The sequence below is a fragment of the Argiope bruennichi genome, chromosome 5 (assembly GCF_947563725.1).
Source record: "Argiope bruennichi chromosome 5, qqArgBrue1.1, whole genome shotgun sequence".
Lineage (NCBI taxonomy): Eukaryota > Metazoa > Arthropoda > Arachnida > Araneae > Araneidae > Argiope > Argiope bruennichi.
In genome coordinates, this window is record NC_079155.1 from 35,997,106 (window position 1) to 36,021,910 (window position 24,805).

The 24,805-nt window shown below is 31.2% G+C and overlaps 1 protein-coding gene across 1 annotated transcript in view; it reads left to right on the forward strand.

The window, feature by feature from the left end:
• Positions 1–24,805, forward strand: part of LOC129968547 (protein Wnt-5b-like) — a 678,623-nt gene that overhangs the window by 292,752 nt on the left and 361,066 nt on the right. The window lies entirely within an intron of this gene.

The following is a 24,805-nucleotide window of genomic DNA, read 5'->3' on the forward strand; positions in this document are numbered from 1 at the left end:
ACCAATCAGGCTATCTCGGCCTGTAAAGATTAAATAAAATGCTTTAAGGATAAATGAAAATCGAAATCAAAAAAAGATTATCGAAACATTTGTTTTTCGTACTTTTTCTGTTTTCCACCGTTTTATTCTTCTAATATCGCATCGCACGATTCTCGTGTTTTCGAGGCTTGTTACTGTGTCATGCACGAAATATAGACAAAGCATTCGAATCGTCAAAAAACTCGAACTAGAAATTTTGGAGAATCTCCACATTTTAGACCACCCTGAGCTAGAAAAACCCTTTTATGGAATATGCTGTCTGTCTACCTCTCTGTATGTCTGTTATAAAGATAACTCAAAAACGCTTTGAGCCAGAAAGTTGAAATTTGGAATTTCTTCAAATTTTGAGCCAAATCTATTCCAAAGAAGTGTATCCGCCTGTTCGAATATAATTTAAGTTCTGGCGGTTGACCATTGTGTTGTCTTTGCTGGTGGTGGGGGTGAGGAGATTGTGCATGAAATTTGGTATTCTCGGCACCTTCTTGATGCTGTGGATCTCGGAATGTCGAATTTCCTTACGATTTTTGAAGTGGGAAGTCTCGTGTCTACCATGAAACATATATATGCGTGTGCGTTCAAAGTCTGTTAATTCTCGTCGTGCTGCCATAATCACGTCAGAATTTGTTTCACATGAATCACTTGAATAAAAATTAAATTCCAATGCACTGCATATATATACATTTTATACGCGATACTACCGGAATCTGTATATTTGCTTATTGCATACTTATAAGTACGACTTTTGTCAACTCAGTGTATTATTATAGCATTGTAGATTAATAGCAATTCACCTAACTACAAAAGTCTTTACATACTTTCTAAAAAGCAAGTTAATAAAGACTCCAGAAGAAGAGTAAGAGTATCACACTAGAAGATTTAGAGAAAGAATGCGAGAAGCAAGAAATTATTATTATTTTTTTGTTTTTTTGTGAAGAATCACTAATTTAACCATGGCTTCCCAATCGAATGAGAAAACTGAATCAGTCCATTTCAAAGAGTGTATAGTTCTCAAAAGCAAACAGGTACTAGCCATAAAGTTTTGGAAGATAAATAGGCAAGTGATATATATGCAAAGAATCTTCCTATATATTGAATCATAGTACACAGATGTCGGGCCGAAGGTGGAATTTATTTCTTGTGGACTTGCCATGATTTTTGCAATTATGCCTTCGCCTTTTCCTCTCCCTTGTGATACGTTCAGGAGATGCAAAAACAACCTGAAAGAAGGTATTATTGTGCCGAGAAGGAAGTCGAGGAGAGAATACTCCAACTAGTAGTTTGTGATGCCTAGTAGCCAAAAATCTAGGAGAGGAGTTATAGATGGAGCAGTAGCAATCGTATATTTCAAGCTAATAAAGTATTGGAACACGCTTGTATTGCTTATAACTTTCCCCTGTCTACAACTTATTTCGAGCCATGTGGAAGTCGTAGAGCCTGAAGTAGTACGAGTTATGTTCAAGATTCGGATGAAGTGGTTTTGGTGAAAAGCTTATAAGCCAGATAACAGCTACACTATACGGGTAATTGCTTTTGTATTGTGGTCTTGTTACTCGACTGTGAACCATAAGGTCTCAGGTTCTATCCTCGCTCATCTCAAGCCTTTACATTGGTGACCCGGACGTGATCCTTCAACCTTCGTACAGCTGTTGTGACGCCATCTAACCGCGACAAACCAAAGTCGTCAGACTCACTTGATGCAGCAACACAAAAGCCGTCAGATTCACTTAACGCAACAGCAACCACTCAACCACACACACTCTCCATAACGCTTGACCCTACTCAAATGGGTACAGGTGCATTAGAATCAACAGCTAAAACATCACCACTCAACAGCCATATCGTGCGTCTCACTTCCGACTCACTGGAGGGAGAGTACTGTGGTAAAAAGCTTATAAGCCAGATAACAGCTACGCTACATGGGCAATTGCTTTTGCATTGTGGTCGTGTTACTCGGCTGCGAACCACAAGGTTCCACTCTCTATCCTCACTCATCTCAAACCGCTACAAGGTCTTCAGCTTTAAAAATTTCTGGAATAAATTAATAGCACATATCACGAAGTGGTCTCTTCTTAAAAATGAAATCAAATTATAAACGGAGATATGAAATCATAGATAAATAAAACTCCCAAAAACAGAATGGAATAAATAAATAAAAATATTAAAAAAGAGTCGTATGCTAATGCCAAATTGTTCCCAAGATTGTTAAAGAAATAAACTATAATCAAACCATCAATAGATCTGGTTGTCTGGCATTTTGTGATTTCCACATTGATCTGGCCTAGTTATATGTAATAACACTGGTGATAGCATCAAAAGGCTAAAGACGATTCCAGTCTGTTTCAATGTTCAACCTTATAAGTTATATAAGGCTGATATAACATTGTTTTCATTATGGTTATATATATAATGTTAGTGTTAGCATTAAAAGACTAAAAACAATTCCATTCGTTTCCAATGTTATATCTGTCTTATGCGTAACATAAGGCTGATATAATATTGTTTTCACATGGCATTGCTAGTACATTTGCACAGTATTAAAACTAATTATGTTATATAAGGCTGTTTTCATTATGGTTATATATAAAATTGGTGATAGCATCAAAAAACTAAAAGAAATTCCAATCTGCTCCAATGTTATATCAGCCTCATACGTTATATAAGGCTGTTATAACATTTTTTTCTCATGGTGTTACCACTGCATTTGCACAGTATTGAAAATAATTATGTTATATAAGGCTGATATAACATTGTTTTCATTATAATTATATATAAAACTGGTGAAAGCATCAAAAGATTAAAAACAATTCCAATCGATTCCAATGTTATATCAGGCCATAATTATATGGTTATCAGAATCATCATAAATATAACTATGTGAAAAGATGTAATTTAACATAAATTAACAATCAGAGTATTTTCAAATAATACTTTTTAATTTGCTAATACAGTTGGTTAAAAATATGCATGAATGAATGTAAAAGCATCCCATCAATATTCGAATTAAAAAAATTATTATTCTACTAAATTTTTACACAACAGCAGTTTTCAGATTTTTGTAATGGCTGTGCAATCATCCCCTTATATTATAATAAAGCAATAAAATCAGCATAGAATTTACCGTTACATTTATATGAATGAATGTAATGGCAATTCATGTTTTTTCAGCGAGGAGAAAATTTCTTTAAAGCTTTGGTTAAGCCTGTTAAATATAATTCAATATCTTGAAGTAAACTTGCACAACCTTATTAAAAAATATTTTTTTTTTCTACTACAGACGGCTGTATTATTTTAACAATTCTTGGAAAATGATCTTTTGGATTAAGGCCCTAATTATCTTTTTTAATTAATTCTTTAATGAGCTTTTCTCTTTCTTCTCAATAATGAATTAATAATTAAATTTATTAATTAAGAATAATTTCTTGTGTTTTTAATTAGCTGAATCTTTAATTAGAACCCCCTTTCATTGAAGCTTTTTTTCTCTAGAAATTTGATGCTTTAACAGAAGAAATTTTATGTGGCTTGTGCTATGTTAAATTAAAATAAAGAAGTAATTTTAAAAATAATAAAATAAATTTTTGTATCCCTAAGTCGATGAAAATTAATTAATTTTTTTTTAGCATCTTTCTTCAAGGGATTCGCGGATTTTTGTTTATTGATCGGTGAAACAAGAGAAGAGGTGGGTATTTGATTAAAGGGTGACCTCAGGAAATGTGGACCCTCAACTGAGTCAGTTTTGGTCAGCATTTTTTTTTATTATTATTAATTCTTATATGAGAAAAAAATATTGCAATCGTCAAAAAATTTGAACTCGAGATTTTTGGCGAAGACGTTTTGCGAGATTTTGACGATACTTTGGCGAGATTTCCGACCTTTCCGAATTCGAAAAATACATTTTTGGAAAACGTACGTTTGTCCGTCTAATTGTGACAAAGATAACTCAAAAACCCTTTAAGCTAGACAGATGAAATTTGATATACAGTTTTTAAACCACATTTGAAAATTTCTATCAAATTTTTAGTAAAATCTGTTCAGAGGAAGTCTGTCTGTCCGACATTTCGAATATAAATTAATACGATAGTAACAAAACGAAGAGAGCTAAACCGATAAAATTTGGTATATGGATTTAAAATCTATAGTATAGACCCCTGTCAAATTTTGAGACAAATCAACAAAGGATTGATTGTCTATCGGTCTGCATTTTCAGAAACATTTAAACGCGATAATTCAAATACGCAATGTAGTGATTGGATTTTGAAGCGTTAAGAAAATAAACGTTCATAGATGGCGCTAGGCAACTAGCACGAGTGTAATTCAAAGAGTGAGGTCATTCGAGGGTTGGCTCTTGGTGGAGAAGGAGTTAGTGAGCAGAGTAACTCGAACGAATCTGAAATAAATCTGTTAAGTTTTCTATTTGCCTAATTTTTTTCAAAGCACTCACGAACCAGCCACGACACGCAATATCAAATTTGGTATGAGATTTTGTGACTACAAGTGCAGTTTTGTATCAATTTTTTTTTTCAATCGGTTGAGAAAAACGTGTCCAAAACACAAATTCGATTTTTGTATACTATTAAGCCTGCCAGGGATTAATCGCCAAATAATTCGCCAAGACATGAATTCATGTAAAAATACTAAATTCATGCTAAAAGTTAATATATCACCACTATTGTACACCAGTAAGGCATTTTCTGGCTTGACAAGTTTATTAGAGAGTATGCGAGAAAGTTTTAGGGAAACCATCCCACTGGTTTTTAATTAGCGATAAAGTTATGCCGGCATTTTTCTTCAAAGATGATGACTCGGACTCGCTAACAGTAATATTGAAACTACATTTAAGTTCAATCTTTAACAAAAATCGGAGTTTTGGCTTTTTTTTTATCAATGTAATTTATAACTGCAACAGCAATTTTATCAACTGTAAATTTTATCTGCAGTTGCTTTCAAGACTGTACTACACAACATCCTTTATCTAATATAATCTAAAAAGGCAGATTTCTGATTAGGCAGAGTAGGCAACGGCCTAAAGGCGCTGAACTTAGAGGGGAGGGATTGCACACAAGAGGATTTAAAAAAGGTTCTTAGCCTAGTTGCCTTACAAATAAATTTATAAAAATCTAGGGGGTTTCGCTCACTGTTCACTTTCGTTCGTCAAGTTCAATGTTGTCCTCGCATCTTGAATCCTGTCCTCAGGTTAGTGGATTTCGTGACGGATTGATTCCCTGTCTCCACACAGCAAAAATCACTGGACACAAACGGTTTTAAAAATGCCATGAATAATAAAAAAATTAATTCCAAATTTAAAAAAAAGAAATATTTTGATATTGGTTAAAATTTAAAAGAAATTTCATTATAATTTTAGCTATTTCGACAGAAATGAATTAAAACCTGAAGTTAAAAAATTTGAACAAATTAAATGAAAACTTCCTTAAAACCATTAAAAGATATTTACTGAAATCGTTGAAAGCCCCATTACTATTGAAAAAAAAAATGCAAAGTAAACAAGTATATTGTTTAGGTATTCTGAGGCGAAGAATGCCCATTACGCGAAAAAGGTAAACAAACCGGAAAGCTATTCATTAAAGTTTAACAATGTATATAAAAATAGAATTAACAAATAATATTGCTTTAAACTCATTTGCCGTTCATTACTTTTACTCTTTACTTTACTTTACATTTTCACGCCTTGCTTTACTTTATTTTTTTAACACCATTTTTCAGTCAAGCGTATTATAAATACTTACGTAATAGTAATTTTCATTAGATATTTCAAACAATACTGGCAAAACTAACTTCAAATGCCATGGGTCAGGTGACTCGCTATCTACCAATCACAAAACGAATAAAATGTAATGTTTACGTAATTTTTTTTAGATAATAGAGAGGTAAAATTCCATGATTATAAAATATTAGAATAAAATTAAAATTTTGTCATTTATGACTGACCAGGTTTGTATCTGTTTCAGTACGTGCAGTTGATTAAAACAGTATTCACAAATAATGAGCATCTGTTTCATTACGTCCATTTGTTTAAAACAGTATTCACAAACATTGAGCATCTGTTTCATTACGTCCATTTGTTTAAAACAGTATTCACAAACAATGAGCATCTGTTTCATTACGTCCATTTGTTTAAAACAGTATTCACAAACAATGAGCATCTGTTTCATTACGTCCATTTGTTTAAAACAGTATTCACAAATAATGAGCATCTGTTTCATTACGTCCAGTTGGTTAAAACAGTATTCACAAACACTGAACATCTGTTTCATTACGTCCAGTTGGTTAAAATAATATTCACAAACACTGAACATCGGTTCCATTACATCCAGTTGGTAAAAAAGATATTTACAAACACTGAGCTTCTGCTTAAATATTATTAAATATAAATGTGACCGCCCCTCTGTCATGAGTCATCTCTACTAACAATAAAAACGAATGCGTGCGTGTAGGCTCTGTGTAGGCCAGACAGTAGCCTACAGCTACCAAATTTAGAACATATATATCCTGGAGGATGGGAAGTTGCACTTCGGAGAAAGAAAACTTTTAAAATTTTAATTAATTAAAAAAATAAGCTAAATTTTGGCGCTTTTCACCGATAAATTCCAAAAATATTATCACACAAAAATAAATGTTGCATCGTTTCAAAATTTTTTTCCTGAAATTAAACTTGTTTTCATTGTTTCATCAACTATATGATACGTGACTTTTTTCTTTTCTTGAAAAGTAAAAAAGATGGATTTAGTTTAATATCTGTGTAATTTACGAAACTTATAAAAAAATTAAAGGTGCAATACCGTGAAATTTAGATTAACCGGACATGTATGTTTATAGAGTGCTATAATGTCATGAGATTGGTTTTCATTAGACAGGTTCATGTACACAATAATCAAAGCGTATGTAAGACAGATAAAATAACATGGCTTTAATGTCTGATAATTTAGCGGAATCTGAACGTGAAACGTTTGTATGATTTAAATAAAATTAAAAATAACTAATAGTTTCATATAACCAAAAGCATTTAGTAATGAATAAATAAAAACATATTCAGAAAGTTAACCGCTTCCTTAACAATTTTTATTAAGAAAATTGAAAAAAAAATCATATTTTTTTAATTCCATTTTTGAATATAAGGGATCGAAACAAAGCATAATAAATAGGTTTTAAGCTGATTTTTAAAATTTTTTACGGGTGTGAAAACATATAATTTTATCATCGGTTTGTTCTCCCGTGTTACCTCGGGCAAAAAGAAAAGTCCGTTATATTTAAAGTCTAAGCTGTCATAATCATTTTCTGAAAAATCATCTGCACTGTCTATTCTTTATCATATATAATCGCCGTTTTTATTACTTTTTTCAATGTCCTTTACTTATCCAACAAAGACTATTGGGCAAAAACACATGTCCGTCCAGTCACAGCATCCAAAGTTCTCCAATAAAACTGTGTAAACTTCCAATCAAAGGAGAATACTTTCTTCCTACTTGAGTTTGTGGCGAAGTGCATTGAGCGGGGATAGAACCTGGGGCCTTGTGGTTCGCACCCCAGTAACATGACCACTATACAAAAGCAATTGCTCGGGCAGTGTAGCTGTTAACTTGCTTATAAGCTTTCACTACAGACTCTCCCTAAAGTGAGCTGGAGGTGAGACGAAAGATATAGGTATTGAGTGGTGATGTCTTTATTAGCTGTTGAATCTGATGTGCCTGTACTCATTTGAGCATTTGAGTAGCGCCAAGCTTATGGCGAGTGTGTGTAGTTGCTGTTGCTGATGATGTTGCGCGAAGTGAGTCTGCGGCCTTTTGTGTATATTGCTCGTGCAGTGTAGCTGTTAACTGGCTTATAAACTTTCACTACAAGTTTCCGGCCGAAGTCGGGATGATCGGAAAAACGGCAAATAATATAAAAGCCTTAAATCATTAGCATATTGATTAATTTTAAAATGTACCGAAATGTGAAAATAAATAAAGACCAGTTAATGTCCACTGTCTAAAACCGCTAACTAACAGAATCTCTAGCTGATTATACATATATGTATATTACAACACAATGTAGGATTGAAATCCGTTTATCTACTGCAGACAATCAATTTTTTTTATTACAAAATAATATTTTTTTTATTTTGTTGCGGCAAATTACTTTAAGGGTGTAACTTTCCTTAAATCCTTTTTCAAATTTTTCTTAAGCCTGCCTTGCGGCTGTATCTTCTTAAACTGGGAACTGGTCTAACCACCTTTCATTGAATAAGAGGCGGCATTTCCACGTGATCTGTAGGATTGAATACGCGAGAGCCAATCGAAGAATTATGGGATCGCTGAGTCATTACTTATTCGCAGCATCGGCGAGTTGTCAGACGTTGGAATTCTCACTTCCTTGTAGCCGGGCGTGCATGTTAATACGCCAGACAGCCTCTACATGTCGAGACGGAATATTTCAGAGTGAAGTTTGGCAACATGATTACTGAGATTATGTTTATCTGGAATTAATTGAAGCACTGATGTTAAACCGGAATAAATACAGTTGTTTTTCGTAGCATGGTTTCTTAAAAAGTACTACGATGTTTGCCGAGCAGACAACTTCCTTTGACTCTGAAGGGGTTCAGTGTGATAAATTTGGGGCACCAACTCTGATAAAGTGCATTTTTCTCAGTTGTTTTCATAATTACTTTATTAAGAAAACCATTCTGATTGAAATAATGCACAGACGGACCGGGGGAAAAAAACAAGTCTACAAAAAAAAAGTTTTAATATTATATTTGATTTTTTACATAATCTCCAATGATAATTACAAAAATGAAATCCACTTTCTGCTTTCTTATAAAAGACAAAGAATCATAGAACGAGCAATATAACAGAATGCAGAACTGGAGATTTCGACTGCACTCCTTATCTCAAACTTTCGAAAGTTTAAACTATACATTTTTGGAGTTCTGTCTGTGGTAACTCAAAAATGGTTCGACCTAGATTAATAAAATGTATTATGAAGTCTTCATACCAAATTTGTAGTTTTTTTGTCAAAAATTAGACGAAATCCATGAACAAATATATATCGGAATGCAAAGTTAATAATGATAACTACAAAATGTAAAGAGTTGTGAATAAAATATACGACTCATTTTTTGCATATAAAATGTAAATTCAAATTTGAATAATATTCGTCGAAGGATTGACCACCTGTTGGTTTGTATGTTTTCATACATGTAAACACTATAAATCAAAATGCAATGACTTAGATAAATGAGATTTGATATGTCTTTTTGTTATTAATATTGTTTTATGTCAAATTTTGATACGATTATCGAAAAAAAGCGTTTAAAATGTATTTTCGTTTTTCTTTAGTAAATATATAATTAACTAAAATGTATTAAAAAATAACAATTGTATTTCTCTCTTGTGTTTAACAGACAAGTTATCGTTTTCAAGGAAAATCCTAAATGAATAGTAACTCATTCTTTCTTACGTATAATTTATATAAAGCAAATTATTTATTAAGATATATTAATATGTTTAAAAAATTCATACAATGCATTCTTGTTATTAAAATTGTTTTGTATCAGATTTTGTTCAAGGTGGTTGGCAAAAAAAAAAAAAAAAAAAAAAAAAGGCCTCCAAAATGTGTATTTACTTTTTTTAATTAAATATAAATGATTCAATAAAATATATTAAACAAAAATAATTGTATTTCTTTGTTGTGTTAAAAAGACAGCTTATCATTTTCAAGAAAAATCCTAGATAATTAGAAATCTATCCATTCTTACGTAGAATTTATACATAGAAATTATTTATTTAAGGTATATTAATATGTTTAAAAAGTTCATATAAACAAATTATTCAAAAACGCAATGGCTTAAATAAATGAGATTTGATATGTGTTCTTATTAAAATTGTTTTGTATCAAATGTTGGTATAAAATCGTTTGTTTATAGTCAGAATACCCACATTTCAATGCTCAGCGTTTGCATTTTTTTTTCAAAGCATGAGCACTCAACTACCTTTCTTACTTGGTAAGATAGCATATGCTCAAATTTTTGCATTTTTGAAATCAATAGGTTTTTATCCCCATATTTAATTATTCTTCATCTTTTTCAAAGGTATTACATTGCTTATTATATAGCTGAAATTTTATATTTTAATCCTAAAAAAAAATACAGTTTGGCGCAGCAAATTCTTGTGCCAATAAAATCCAAAAATCCTACAAAATCGTTTGCAAAAAAAAAAAAAAAAAAAAAAGCATTCAAAATGTGTACTCGCTTTTCTTTTTTAAATACATAATTTACTAAAATATATTAAACAAATAACAATTGCATTTCTTTATTATGTTTAGTAAATAGCTTATTATTTTCAAATAATATCCTGGAAAAGCAATAATTCAAAATTTCTTATGTAGAATTTATATGAAGAAATTATATATTTAAGATATGTTAATGTATTTAAAGAGTTCACATAAATAAATAACTCAAATACTCAATGGCTTAGATAAATTAGATTTGATACGTGTTCTTGTTATTAACACTGTTTTGCGTCAAATTTTGGTCAAAGGGTTAGCAAAAAAAAAAAAAAAAAAAAAAAAAGGCGTCCAAAATGTATATTCGCATTTCTTTATTAAATATATAATTCACTAAAATATATTAAGCAAATAACAATTATATTTCTCTCTTATGTTTCAACGAACAACTTATCATTTTCAAAGAAAATTCTGCATAAATACTAACTCATTCTTTCTTACGTAGAATTTATATAAAGCAAATTATTTATTTAAGATATATTAATCTGCTTAAAAAATGCATGTAAAGAAATTTTTCTGCTTTTAAATACATAAAGTTCTTATACTTTAGACACATGGTTAGAGATAAAGCTGCGTGTTATCTAATTTTTTAATTATTTTCTCAGTTGTAAGCAGCCAAAAAATTTCCATATACTATTAATTAATTTTAAAACAATTTTTTCATAATAGAACTGTTAGGTCTAAAGCGCGGAGATTTGTTAAAAACTTCAGTTCGAATTCTTTGACGTATGGAATTTTTTCGATTTGTATACGAAAAAGTAAAAACAAAAAACATAAATGTAGACAAAAAAAAAACATTTAGAACAATTTTGTTGTTGCATTTTTTTCTTCCAAAAAATTGATTGATTTGTTTTTTCAACAGCTATAGAAAAAGCAACTTTTTCTAGAACATAATAACAAAATGAAGTTTTATTTAGAAATGAACAATTTTGCGCATACATTTCAGAAACATAACTGGTTTGTTGATTGAATCGGTTATTTATTATGAAATATTTTCACCTGTTATTTATTTTTCGCAAACGTTCCGTTTATATTTTTTGAAAAGAGTCAAAACAGTTGTCACTAAGACATTTCATTCAGAATTTAACAACAATTATTTAAATGTTTTAAAAATAAGTAAAAATTTTACACATTGAAAAAATATGTTTTTCTTTGAAAAAAGTTATGAAATCTTTTCTTTTTACTAAAAATAATAATTTTGTTTTGCATTTTAGAGATGGAGCAAAATTTTCTAAAACATAAAAAAAAAGGAATTATCTTTGAATTGAACAGTGTTGAGAATGAGTTTTAAAAATACAGCTTAGAAAATAATATTCTCAATTTCGTTGTTTCAATCTGTTATTTACAATGAAATGTTTCAACGCTCATTTGTTTTCAAAAACCATCTATCGAAAATAAATGCATGATAATAAACATGTCATGTCTTATGTCATGCAAAATTATAAAACAATAATTTTATATGATTTTTTTTAACCACTGGCTAAATGTTGATAGTATATTCGCTCTTTTTATTTTAATGCATAAGTGATGTGTGATGTTTCAGCTACAAACAAATCTTTTAATAACTTCTTTCTTGTACTAAGATTTTTTTTAAAGTTCTAGGTGTTAAAGATTTAACAAGATCTTCAATAGAGTAATAAAGAATTTTCTTGCAGCAACATTTACTACATCATTATTACAAAATTTATTATTATTATTAATACAAAATTTATTATTATTATTATTAATAGAAAATTTATTATTATTATTAATGCAAAATTTATTATTATTATTAATAATAATAGAAAATTTATTATTATTATTATTAATACAAAATTTATTATATCATAGCAATATTTACTCCATTATTAATGATATCTTAATTACATACATAATAGACACTGGCGGTTTTAGGCATTTTGCGACGCCAAGCATTAATGAATAAGGTATTATTAATAAAACTTGCCACGTGATATTAGTGCTATAATTACAACTTAGGGCCTGGAAGTCAAATTTTGATTTCAATTGGTCAAAGGCGTTTAAAATACATATTCGATTTTCTGGTGATGGTGAATAAATATCATGCCAATGATTAATTGGCCAAAGATCATTTGTTAAATTTGGTAAAAACACAAGATTTACGCCAAACATAGATATTTCTTAATTATTGCTTGTCAATGGCATGCGATTAATACGCAAAAACCAGTTTTCTTTGCTATATTACGAATCACGGAGCCGACGTCCTGACATAGAGGTAGCGCGTTTTCCCCTTGATCTGGACGTCATGGGTTCAAGTCCCGGTTCGGGTATGGCTGTTCTTCCTTTTTTCTATTTGTGATTTGAGTGAATGTGCCCTCCTGTAAAAAGAGGTTGTGCAAGCGAATGAGTGTTGCCTGAGTGGCAAAGTCGTATTGACCCTAGTTGGCGCTATTAAAAACAAGAGACGCACCCCCTATCGGCTTAAATCGCTGCCTTCGAAACAGCGGGCTTGTCAATTTTATCATAAGAAACAACAACAACGAATCACAGAACTCTCATTTATGGAAGACTCTGGAAATAAAAATCTAAATACTCGTTGTATTCATGTTTTTGGCCGAGGCCGACAGTCTGTGTTAGTTACGAGATATGAATGCTTAGAGTGAATTTAGTATTTGTACTAAATCTATCGTGTCATCCTTGGCGAGTTTTTTGGCGATTAATCCTTGATATGCACTTAATAATATCCAATAATCGAATTTTTGTTTTAGACGCCTTTTTTTTAATTGCATGAAATTAAAATTTAACACAGAACTACAATTGTAGAATATCATATCAATTTTTTTTATACATTCAAGTTGTTGAATTATCGTGTTTAAATGCTTCTGAAAGTACAAACTAACAGACGATCAACCCCAAGCATATGACTCAAAATTTGACAGGCACATTGATTGTGTACCGAATTTCATTCATCTCTCTTTATTTTGTAGTTAGCATGTTAGGTCATATTCAAACAGTCGGACCGACAGACTTTCTGTAAATGGATTTTGCTCAAAATTTGATAGAAATCTACGAATTTGGCGTTCAGATCATATTCGAAACTTCACCTGTCTAACTGAAAGCGTTTTTGAGTTATCTTTGTCACTCATAGATAGATAGACGGACAGACAGATAGTTAGACAAACACAATACCAAAAATTGATTTTTTCTAACTCAGGAAGGCATAAAACAGGGAGATTCGTTAATAAGCTTATATTCAAACAGTCGGACCGACAGACTTTCTGTAGATGGAATTTGCTCAAAATTTGATAGAAATCTACGAAGTTGGCGTTCAGATCATATTCGAAACTTCACCTGTCTAACTGAAAGCGTTTTTGAGTTATCTTTGTCACTCATAGATAGATAGACGGACAGACAGATAGTTAGACAAACACAATACCAAAAATTGATTTTTTCTAACTCAGGAAGGCATAAAACAGGGAGATTCGTTAATAAGCTTATATTCAAACAGTCGGACCGACAGACTTTCTGTAGATGGAATTTGCTCAAAATTTGATAGAAATCTACGAAGTTGGCGCTCAGATCATATTCTAAATTTCATCTGTCTAGCTGAAAGAGTTTTTGAGTTATCTTTGTCACTCACAGACAGACAGACGGACGGACAAACAGTTAGACAAACATAATACCAACAACTGATTTTTCTAACTCAAGAAGGCATAAAACATGAAGATTCGTTAAAATTTTGAGTTCGAAATTTTTGGCAATTATGGTAATTTTTTTATATTTCGCATACAAAAAATTATAAAGTTTTTTATTTCTAAATGGAAATTCTTCCTCAGAATATTGATTGTTGATATTTAAAATTAAATATTTTCAAAATCTGTGTTATTTCTTTTTGATACATTTGGATCATATTCAAAATATTCAAACAAGTACTTCCACTTGTAATAATATTCTTCGTTAACTCTTTTATAAATCGACCGAAATATATATATATAAAAAGCAATATAAGGAAAAAACATTATTTCGACACAGTCTTTGTCTTTTATAACCATTTTAAAGCTCTCGACATATTTTATTTTTGGATGAAGTGTCCCTTCAAAAGCTTTTTGCGACATTTCAAGCGTTTTTGTCTCAAAAGTTTCATTGCGAAAACAAAATTTGTAAGCGCATTCTTTCCTCGACGCCACAAACCATGTTGCGAAACAATCAAAATAAAACTTCTCAACGCATCAACTCTTTAGCTAATGAAATCAACTTGACATTCTTTACGTGTTTCAATACTCAGAAAACGTTAAATAGTTATGGCATGTTAATGTTTACTTTTCATAAAAGAAAGAATAATAACGACAATAAAAAGGAGTATAGTTTTCTTATGTACATGTGTTGGATGTTAACCCTCTCTAAGGCCGTGGAAAGTATGCTTCCCATCAAATTGATCAATCTTTGTATGAAATTATGTAGGTTGGCATAAGTTCTGACAATTTTTTTACAAAGACAGAAACTTAGATGCTTCAGTTCTTTATCTTACACAAAATGATGTGTCTTGATTTGTTACTTAATTATTAATTAACCAAATTAATAAATTAATCAAATTAAATTTATATAATAAGCTAAATGAATCCCTTTTCTTATTCTAATTTCAAGCCTAAAAATATTTTAACATAATATGACTAGAAATAAATGGCCCTTTAAAGGGTTAAAGTGGCGCGAATGAAAGTGGTATGATATAGTAAATTACCTACTGGTAATATTTATATTAATTTTCCATCTTTAAAAGGACCGAGAATCAGTCGCTCCGTTGCCAATCTGGAGGATTAAAATTTATTCAAAATTATTCTTGTTTCGACTCCAGATATCTACAATGCTACAGGTGAGAAATTTTTCTGGAAGTTTTTTCATATAAATTACAAAAATAATTAAAATAAACCAGTCTTCAATAATACAACATGAGCAAAGTAAATTCATTAAATTTCTCCATCCTCCATAAATAGTTTATTTATTTTTTGCTATTAATTTGATCGCGTTAAATAAATAAACAAAAATATCGAATTTTAGGAAATTAGAGCTTTATGTGCGAGTCTAAACTAATCAAATAATTTTAATCTTTCCCTTAAACTGACAAATAATAATAGTTATTTTAAATTACTGTCTGCAAATGCTCTGACCACGTTGTCACACCATGGAATTCTGAAAAATCCCAATGATGCCATTGCCCCTCCTGGCATACCTATTCGTCTGTATGTGTAAACGTGAAAACTGCAAATATAACAAGATAGATAATTAATTCCTTAATTTCATTATATATGGCTTTAATAATATAATTATAAATGAATATCAATATTTCGTACCAACAGGACAATAACCTAACCTAAAACTCCCAACTCCCACCCGCCAGAAGGCATAGGGAAAAATATGATTGACCGGATAGCGGCAACAGCAACACTGGCAGGAACTGTGGATGAGTCCTGAGGGCGATCACCGGCCACGGTACAAACCTTCTCTCGGGAACTGCGTTCCGTCATCGATGAGAGGTACTAGACCCCACCCCCCTTTTTGTGTACCCACCAGGATGGCGAGAACCAACCACCATACAGGAAGCTTCTCATACACAATTACAAGGTGCCCTCTCCCGTGGGACACTAAGAGGACAATAGAAGAAATAAGGTTCCAAAATACATAATACATTCTCTTCACTGAAACGATACCATAAACCTTGAAAACGAATTTAACAACAAAAAGTGTTATGACAAATTCGAGAGGAGAACTCTCCGAAAGGTTTATACATGTATTTTGTCAGTAAAACGTATCGACTGTGTAAAGATTTGCAGATGACAAATTTTATAAAAATTTTTACACTGAACTGCAAATTTGACGTAAAGTCCACACCAACTGTACATACTATTTTATCTTCCTACTTGCATTTATGCTTTCTGGTAATGTATGCTAAAATGTAAAGAGAATATTGCAATCTTCAAAAATAAAAATGAATTCGGGATTTTGACTAATTTTAATGTTTTGACTGCTTCAAACTGGAAAACATATATTTGGGGTTATATCTGTCTGTGTATGAATTTGATAATTCAAAATACCTTTGCGCAGATAAATGGAATTTGGTATGTGCCCTCGTACACCAAATTTTGGACAAAATCTACCCTCCCCCCCCCCCAAAAAAAAAAGTCGTCAGGTTTTCGAAATATAACATAATGACTACAGAAGCAAAGATTTTTATGAAAAAAAATTTGGTATATAATTTTAATATCTGAAGTGTAGAATCCCGTACCAAATTTTGATTTAAATCCGTTCAAAATTTAATCCGTCCAGCTTTAGAGAAATGTAAATATTATTCAAGAAATTGATTTTCACCCCACCCTTCCTGGAAATTCCCTTTAAAACCCATAAATTCCAATGATTCCCCAAAGTATTGTTATTTGAAAATTCGACTATATATCTCCTTGTTAATTGTTTGTGATGCCCTGATTGATAATTAAATTCCTTAAATACACCATCCTGATTTTAAGTTAATATTTCGATGTGTATCCCTATTAAAACTGGTATGATGTAGATATCGACCAATCATCTCACAGGGATTAAAAGCGTTATAATTTAAGAATTACATTTATGACAAAGGATCAACAAGTGCCTGGCACAAGTGACAATCTTACAGGAAACAAATTTATTTTTTTAAATAAATATATTAGTTTTAAATGCTTCTTAATAAGGAAGTGACAAATTTATAAGTGAATAATTTTGGCGAACTATTTTGAAGGTCAAACTGAAGTGAATTTTTTAACAATGTGTTTAAAACATCCTGCTGTCAATCTAAAATAGGGGATGTAAATATTTTATGTTCCTAGGTAATGAATATTATGAGGTTTAAGAAAACTGGTTCATTTAGTTTAATATTTCAATTCATTTTTAATTTAATAAATAGATTAATGAATTATTTTAATTAGTTTTTTTATTTAGTAGCCTTGGAAATATATATATGTGTTTATATAAGTTAATACTTGAAAATTAACCATAATTATTAGTTAATGATTTTCCTATTTATGACTTAAGCATTTAACTATTAATATTTAATTAGTTATAGTACAACCAGTAAATAAATGATTAATATTCTAATGCATTTTCAGAAGTATTTACCTACACTTTATTTAAAAGACTTAAATAATTCTGTGTAAACACACATTATAGATCAAATATTCGTAGAATTTGCAATTCTACGAATTTATATATGTGATCGTTAGGTTCACATTTTTTTTTATTTGCCTGTGGCCTCCTTTGAATTCAGCTGCTCTAAACAATATCTTTGTAAATAATCGGAAATCTGCCTCTTTCAATTGCAGAGCACAATATTTTACATTAGCGAGGGCAAAGTATTTTACTATCCTCTACATTAAGTATGATAAGGAACAACTTTGTGATTAAGAAATTTACTGGAGCGGTCTGCCGGCGTGGTGGCATAGGGGTAGCGCGTTTTCACTGTGATCTGGACATGGTTGTTCTTCTGTGTTCTATCTGTGAGGAGTGTGAATGTGCCCCCTCCCCTTGTAAAAAGGGATTGTGCAAGCGAATGCGATGCCTAAAATGGCTAAGTCGTATTTTTGGCCTTAATTGGCGCTACTGAAAAAACAAGAGACGCTTACTCGGCTTAAATCGCTGACAGATAACTGTTAGCGGGCTTGTCAAGTACCATAAGTCACTGGTCTCGAAACTTTAATAAAATTGTCTTTCTATAACTAAAACTTCAATGATATCTAATAACGATGTTAATCATTCCATGAACGTCACTAGTGGCAGATTTTTTTTTTCAGTTCCATATATGAACGTTTTGTGCTTCGCAGTACAATGAAGGAAACCGATTGCGTCTTTTGACTTTCTCGTTTACGAAGTGTAGAGGAAGTATTGTAACCATAAAAAAAATTCGAACTCAAGATTTTGATGAATCACCACATTTCGGACCTCCCTGATTTTTTGAAAAAGGTCTGTCTGTCTGGGATAAAAATAAATAAAAAAACCCTTTGAGTTAGACGAAACTTGATATATAGTTCTTACACCAAATTTACAGTTTTATATCAAATTTTGAGCAAAATAAATTCAGAGGAATTTATTTGGCCCTTTGAATATAAGTGAATGCGATAGCTACAATATGAAGAGAGTTAGAGGGATGAATTTCGATGTACAGATTTACCACCTATACTACAGACATTTATCAAATTTTGAGCCAAATCCAACAAGGGGTTAAACGTTTGTCGGTCTGTATTTTCAGAAGCACGTAAATGCGACTGTTAAAACATGCAAAGACTTAAATATATCAATTTTGGCAAGTAATTTTGTGACTGTAAATATAGCTCTGTTCCAAATTTTTGTTCCAAATGGTTGCTAAGAACGCGACTAAATCACAAATTCGATTTTCATATACTATTAGCTGCATGTCAGGGATTAATCTCCAAAAAACTCGCCAAGGATCACAGGATTGTTTGTGTAAATTCGCGCCAAGAGTTAATATTTCGTTACTATTGTACACCAATGCCATACAAGACGTTCTCTGGTATAACACTTTTATGAGAAAGTATGCGAGAAAGTTTTGAAGAGACCACTCCCCCCTGGTTTATTGATCGGTTGGAAAGAAATTTGGACACAAAACTGTCTCGCAAGATCAGAAACAAAATTTTATTTATATAAATTGTTGCGTTGCCACATTTCCATGTATGCCAAAGTACAGATAGACCAACTTCTTGATTGATTTAATTCAAAATTTGATACTGATCTACAGTTTAGATGTTAAACCTGTCTACAAAATTTGATACTGATCTACAGTTTAGATGTTAAACCTGTGTACAAAATTTCATACTGATCTACAATTTAAATGTTAAATCTGTGTACAAAATTTGATACTGATCTACAGTTTAGATGTTAAACCTGTGTACAAAATTTGATACTGATCTACAATTTAGATGTTAAACCTGTATACTAAATTTTATCTGGTTTGCTTGTTATGTTTTGTAGTTATCGTGTTCTCAATTTTATCGGTCATACTGCCAGATTTCTTCTGAATAAATTTTGTTCAAAATTTGGCAGAAATGTGAAAATTCGGTGTAAAGAGCGCCTTAAAAATATCATTTATCGTCTAACCCAAATCGTGTTTGAGTTCTCGTGTTTAGAGCGACGGACAAGCATAATTCCAAAAAATGTGTTGTTTTTTTTTTAATTCTGGGAAGCTCCAAATATGGAAATTTGCCAAAATCTCGAATTCATATTTTTTGACGTTTACAATACTTTCTCTTTACATACATAATATGCAAGAAAGTAAAAACGTTTTGAGTTAGAAGGAAAAATGGCATGAGGTCTTTACACCAAATTTGTAGGTTTATATATATATATATATATATATATATATATATATATATATAAACCTACAAATTTGGTGTAAAGACCTCATGCCACAAACGTCATATATATATATATATATATATATATATATATATATATATATATATATATATAGATCTGCATCAAATTTTGAATCAAATCCTTCGGAGGAATGACCTTCTGTCAGTCATTCGCTTGCGTACAACCATGATGACTGGAAGATTCAACAACTAAGATAAATAAAATTTAGTATCTGACCTTGTTGCTAAAATTGCCTTTCTGTGTTCTGATGTCGGTCGAAATGAAATCATTAGAAATGCATATTCTGCTTTCATTTTTATACCTTGAAACACAAAACTTATACTGGCAGGACTCAGACCCTATATGCGAGGGTCGGAGGGGGGAGTACTCAACTAGTGATGTCTCCTCTTTTTGTCTTGCCCGGGTTTCCGATTTCCTCGTAATAAAACTCTGTGCATACTTTGCATGGCTTACCTAAGGTTCACAATTTCATGTAGGAGAAAGGGGAGAGAGCTTTATTAAGGGGTGTGCCAGAGAAAGTTCCAGGGATACCATTACCGCTAGTTTAGAATTACATTTCTTTGTGTCTGTACCTCTGATAATTGCTGCGAATGGACGTGTGGAATCCAGCATATGTTAACTACGTTAAGATTGTAGATTTTCGTCAAATTTTAGATAATTTTAAATATTTGTATATAAATTTGACATTTGGTTTTTAACACCAAAACTGTCGACCTATTTCAAATTTTGGATTAAATTCATCAATGAGTAAATAATCTGTCTACTCTTTTATGTGAATGTGATTATTCAAAATATCACTGTCGAGAGCCATTTGATCTTTTTAATGCTAAATGAATTTCATTATAAGGAATACAACAGCATTGTGGCTTCTCGACTTTTTTGTATATTTCCACAATACAGCACAATTGTATTTATTTTTGCTAACTTTCTTGCTTAATTCCAATAAAGATCTTATCCTCCTTGCCTTGCAGAAAATTATAGAACTTGAAAATGACTGCGAATACCTTGCATGGCACTAGCAAATAATAATAACAAAATTTAGATCTTTGACATGAAAATAGCGTTTTTATTGAATATATCGTGCGTATATGTACTTTGAATACCGTTTATCGATTTACTGAAACCAAAATTTAACAGTTTACAGTAGTAATCAGAAGATCACTTAAAAAATTTCATTGATTTAAGTCATTGTGTTTATAAGTTTCCAACGGTTTGACAGTTTTGTTTAAATTTTAAGAATCTATATTCTAGATGCTGAACCTATACACCAAATTTTATCAATATAGCTCTTTACGTTTCGTCCGGGCCGGGATAGTCTAGTTGGTAGAGAGTTGGATTTGCGTTCCTTAGGTTGCGCATTCGAAGCCCGCCAGTCGGACACTCTCCGTGTGTGTGGTGGCTGGAGCACGTATAACTCTGCCGTGGTCACAAAGTCCTCCATGTCGAGAGTAATGCCACTGGAGGTACTGAATGAGGGGTGATCGTTCTCTGATTCAGATTTAAATTGCGATCTGTGAATGAAATGCATGAATGAAGTCCGACTCGTAAAAAGGGTTGTAGCTAAGTCGTATTCTTGGCTCAAGATGGCGATACTGGAAAAGCAAGAGGCACGCCTTTGGCTTAAAATCGCTGACCTCTAAACTCAGTGGGCTTGTCTATGAAAGTGCCATTAGAAACAACGACGAAGTTTTATAGTTATACAGTTCGCTTGTACTTAAACTGACAGATTTACTCTCTATAGATTATATTCAAAATTTGAAGAATAAAAAAAATATACAAATTTTGTCTAAAGCGCTTCCACGAATTTCATCAATCTAACTTAAAGCGTTTTAGAGTCAATTTTCACAGGTAATTGGACGGACACGCAAATATAAAGTGAAAGAAAAGATCATTAAAAAAAATGTTTTTCAAATTCGGGGTAATTAGTAAAATGATATTAGCACCCTATCACGTATAATTGGTCAAGTTCTTGTAGGATTTATTTTTTTCACTTAGTTATTAGAGTACACTTAGTACACTTAGTATTACAAATTATTAGTACACTTAGTTATTACAAATTTGAATACCACTCTCTGTAATAATAGACGAACAGAAAAAATCAATACATGTTCTCAAAGTGAATAAAAAATATGTTAACCTAAAATAAATCATTAGTATGTTAAAAAAGTACTGAAATGTGGTGTCAAATGGACCATCATTAAAAAGAAAAAGAAACTACATAATGTGCACTCTGTCTAAGACAGCAAAACTAAATCCGTCACTGTAGGCGGATATATAGATAGACCTAATTTGAGGAGTGTTTTTTTTATTTGGATATTAATTTGGCGTAGAATTTTTTTTTTTTTTTTTTTTTTTTTTTTTTTTGTTGATCGCAACATTTTTTTTCCTATATGAGACAGCAATGAACACCAACTTCTAGTGAAAAAAAAAAAACAACAATTTGACGACTGCCTCTACGAATGAGTTAAGCAGTTAAGGTGTCTCAGGACTCTTGACAATTTCTCAAGCAGGTAAAAAAAAATCGCCTTTTTTCCGATCTGTCTAATTTATAAATGGAAGAATTGTAAAAATTTGAAAATTTAACCTTAGAATATTCATATACAATTATATTATTTCTCATAGTTTTGTATAATTTCCAGAAAAAAAAATTTAAAAAGTTATAAAGGAATATAAATTGGATATTTTTTCCAAGATCTTAAAGCGCAGAATTCTGAATTTAAAAATTAATATTAACTTGCTGAAAAAATGTTCAGTTTTGAAGTTGCACATACTTTTTATAAAATGTTTTGAAAAAAATATTTTTAAAAATACAAATATTAAAAAAATGACATTTAAAAAAATCTAATTAAAATTCAAGTAAAACCTAAAAAAAAAATTACCGAAAAATCGATGTATAAGTCAAAGAGGAACTTATTTTGAGCATGTGCATGAAATTTTAGATTAAAAGGACATATAATTTTAAAGAAATCTTGCGCATAAACTTCGTATTTTTCATTGCGTATTTTTCATTTTCAGAAAAATGACGTCTAAGTAAAAAATAGTAAAATAAGAATTTGTACAAAATAATGCAAATTATAAAATCCTAAAAGCATAGGCACTGAACTTGTTTAACCTAAATTGTTTCATTTTTTCTGAAATTTTAAGGTTTTTTTTTTTATATATATACATCAAAGAATGCGGGATTGTATGTCTTTTTGACAATCTGGAAAAGAAAGTTTCTGCTAACATTCAATCTTTGTTATAATAGTTTTTGCTCGAAGTTTTAATAATATCGTTAAAATTTAAGTACCAAAACGTTCAGAAAAGATTGAACTCTAACATATATACTTTTCAAAAAAAATCGAAATTATGTGAATTTTAAATGCTCTTTGCATGATTGTTTTTGTGTGGAATAAATCAGGGCGATATAATTTATGCTCTAGATTAAAGGAAAAATGTTTTTAAAAATCTCATTATAAATAATATAACATAAAATAATTAAAAAACAGTATGACAGAAATATTCATCATCATGCAGATTTACATGTTAAGCTCAGTACTAAATCTTCAATGTCTCTCTTTTCTAGATTTCTCCACGCATTATCGCTTTTTATCAGCAAAAAAATCCCAGCTTAGTTATAAAAAATTACTCAAGGAATCGTATGTTTCTTCCAACCAATAATTGTAATATTTGATTTTTTTTTTTTACAGTTACGTTTTTTTTTATTTTTTATTACGCATTTACAATACACATGTTTTACGTACAATTTTTTCTTCATTAAATGTTATGATGGAAAATTCCTTCATCATGCAATTAAGGATTAAGAGTAGGGTTGGGGGATGACTGATATATCGTCCAACACATATCGATATTTTTCGATATATCGTGATGTCATTATTTATTTATAGCTATTATAAGTTATAAATAGCATCTCTTAACATATTGACTGATCAACACGACTCCAAATAAAAGGAAGTTTCAATTTATATAATAAAAATATTTGTCCTTTATTGAATAAAAATAGTTAGAAAATTAATATGTTAAAATCCCCTTTAATAAAATGTGTCATTGCCAAAGCAATGTCTGCATGTTACAATTTATAACATGGCATTTAAAACCAAGTATTTTTATATATTAGAATATGGCAGTGTTTACAGAAATATTAACAAAAATTCTATTCACAATTAATTTGCGTTTTCGATTTCGTTTTGGTTACCGGTTAGTGTTTATTTTTGTTGCTCTTCATTCTTATTGTCTTTCATACAGAATTTTTGTTAATATTTCTATATATACTATCCTATTCTAACATATAAAAATAGTTCTTTTAAATGAAATGTTATAAATTGCAACATGCAGACATTGCTTTGGCATTGACACATTTTATCAAAGGGAGTTCCAACAAAATTATTTTCTAATTATTTTTATTCAAAAGGGGACACATATTTTAATTATATAAATTGAAACTTCTTTCTATTTAGAGTCGTTCTGATCAATCAATATGTTTAGAGATTCTATTTATAACTTATAATAGCTATAAATAAATAATGATATCACGATATATTGATATGTGTTGGACGATATATCGCGATGATGAAGTTCCGTCATCGCCAAGCCCTAGTTAAGAGTTCTGAGACCCCTTAAACGATTCATTACCAGACTCACATATTACAAAAACCATTTGTTGCACTGAGCCTGTATGAGTTGATCATTACCAAAATCTGGATGACTTTTACCGGTAAAGCAGGTGTCAACTTCGAGCAGCAACGTTTTTTCTACCGTTGCATTAGAAAAAAAGACTCCTCTCATCCAGCAGCGAGTTATTGGTGCGTTTTTCACCTGGCACCGCCGTGAATCATACATCCTTCCTCTTCTCTGACCATCCGGTGCCTTTGTTTTAGAGCGGCTCAGTCGGACAGCAGGTTGAAAAATTGTGTTTCCCCACTCTGCGTATGCAGGTAGCTCTGGCAGCTGGAATCGTTGGAGCGGAAGCTGGCGTGACGGGCAGGTTTGCCCGCCTTTTTCGAAGAGCTTGGTGTCAGGAGGGAGCACGCACGCCTTTCACGCACTGCCGCTTTCCGAGCTGGATGGACTATCATTCTCAAACTTCAAGTGTTTTGTTTGCTCTTTGGCATATGCA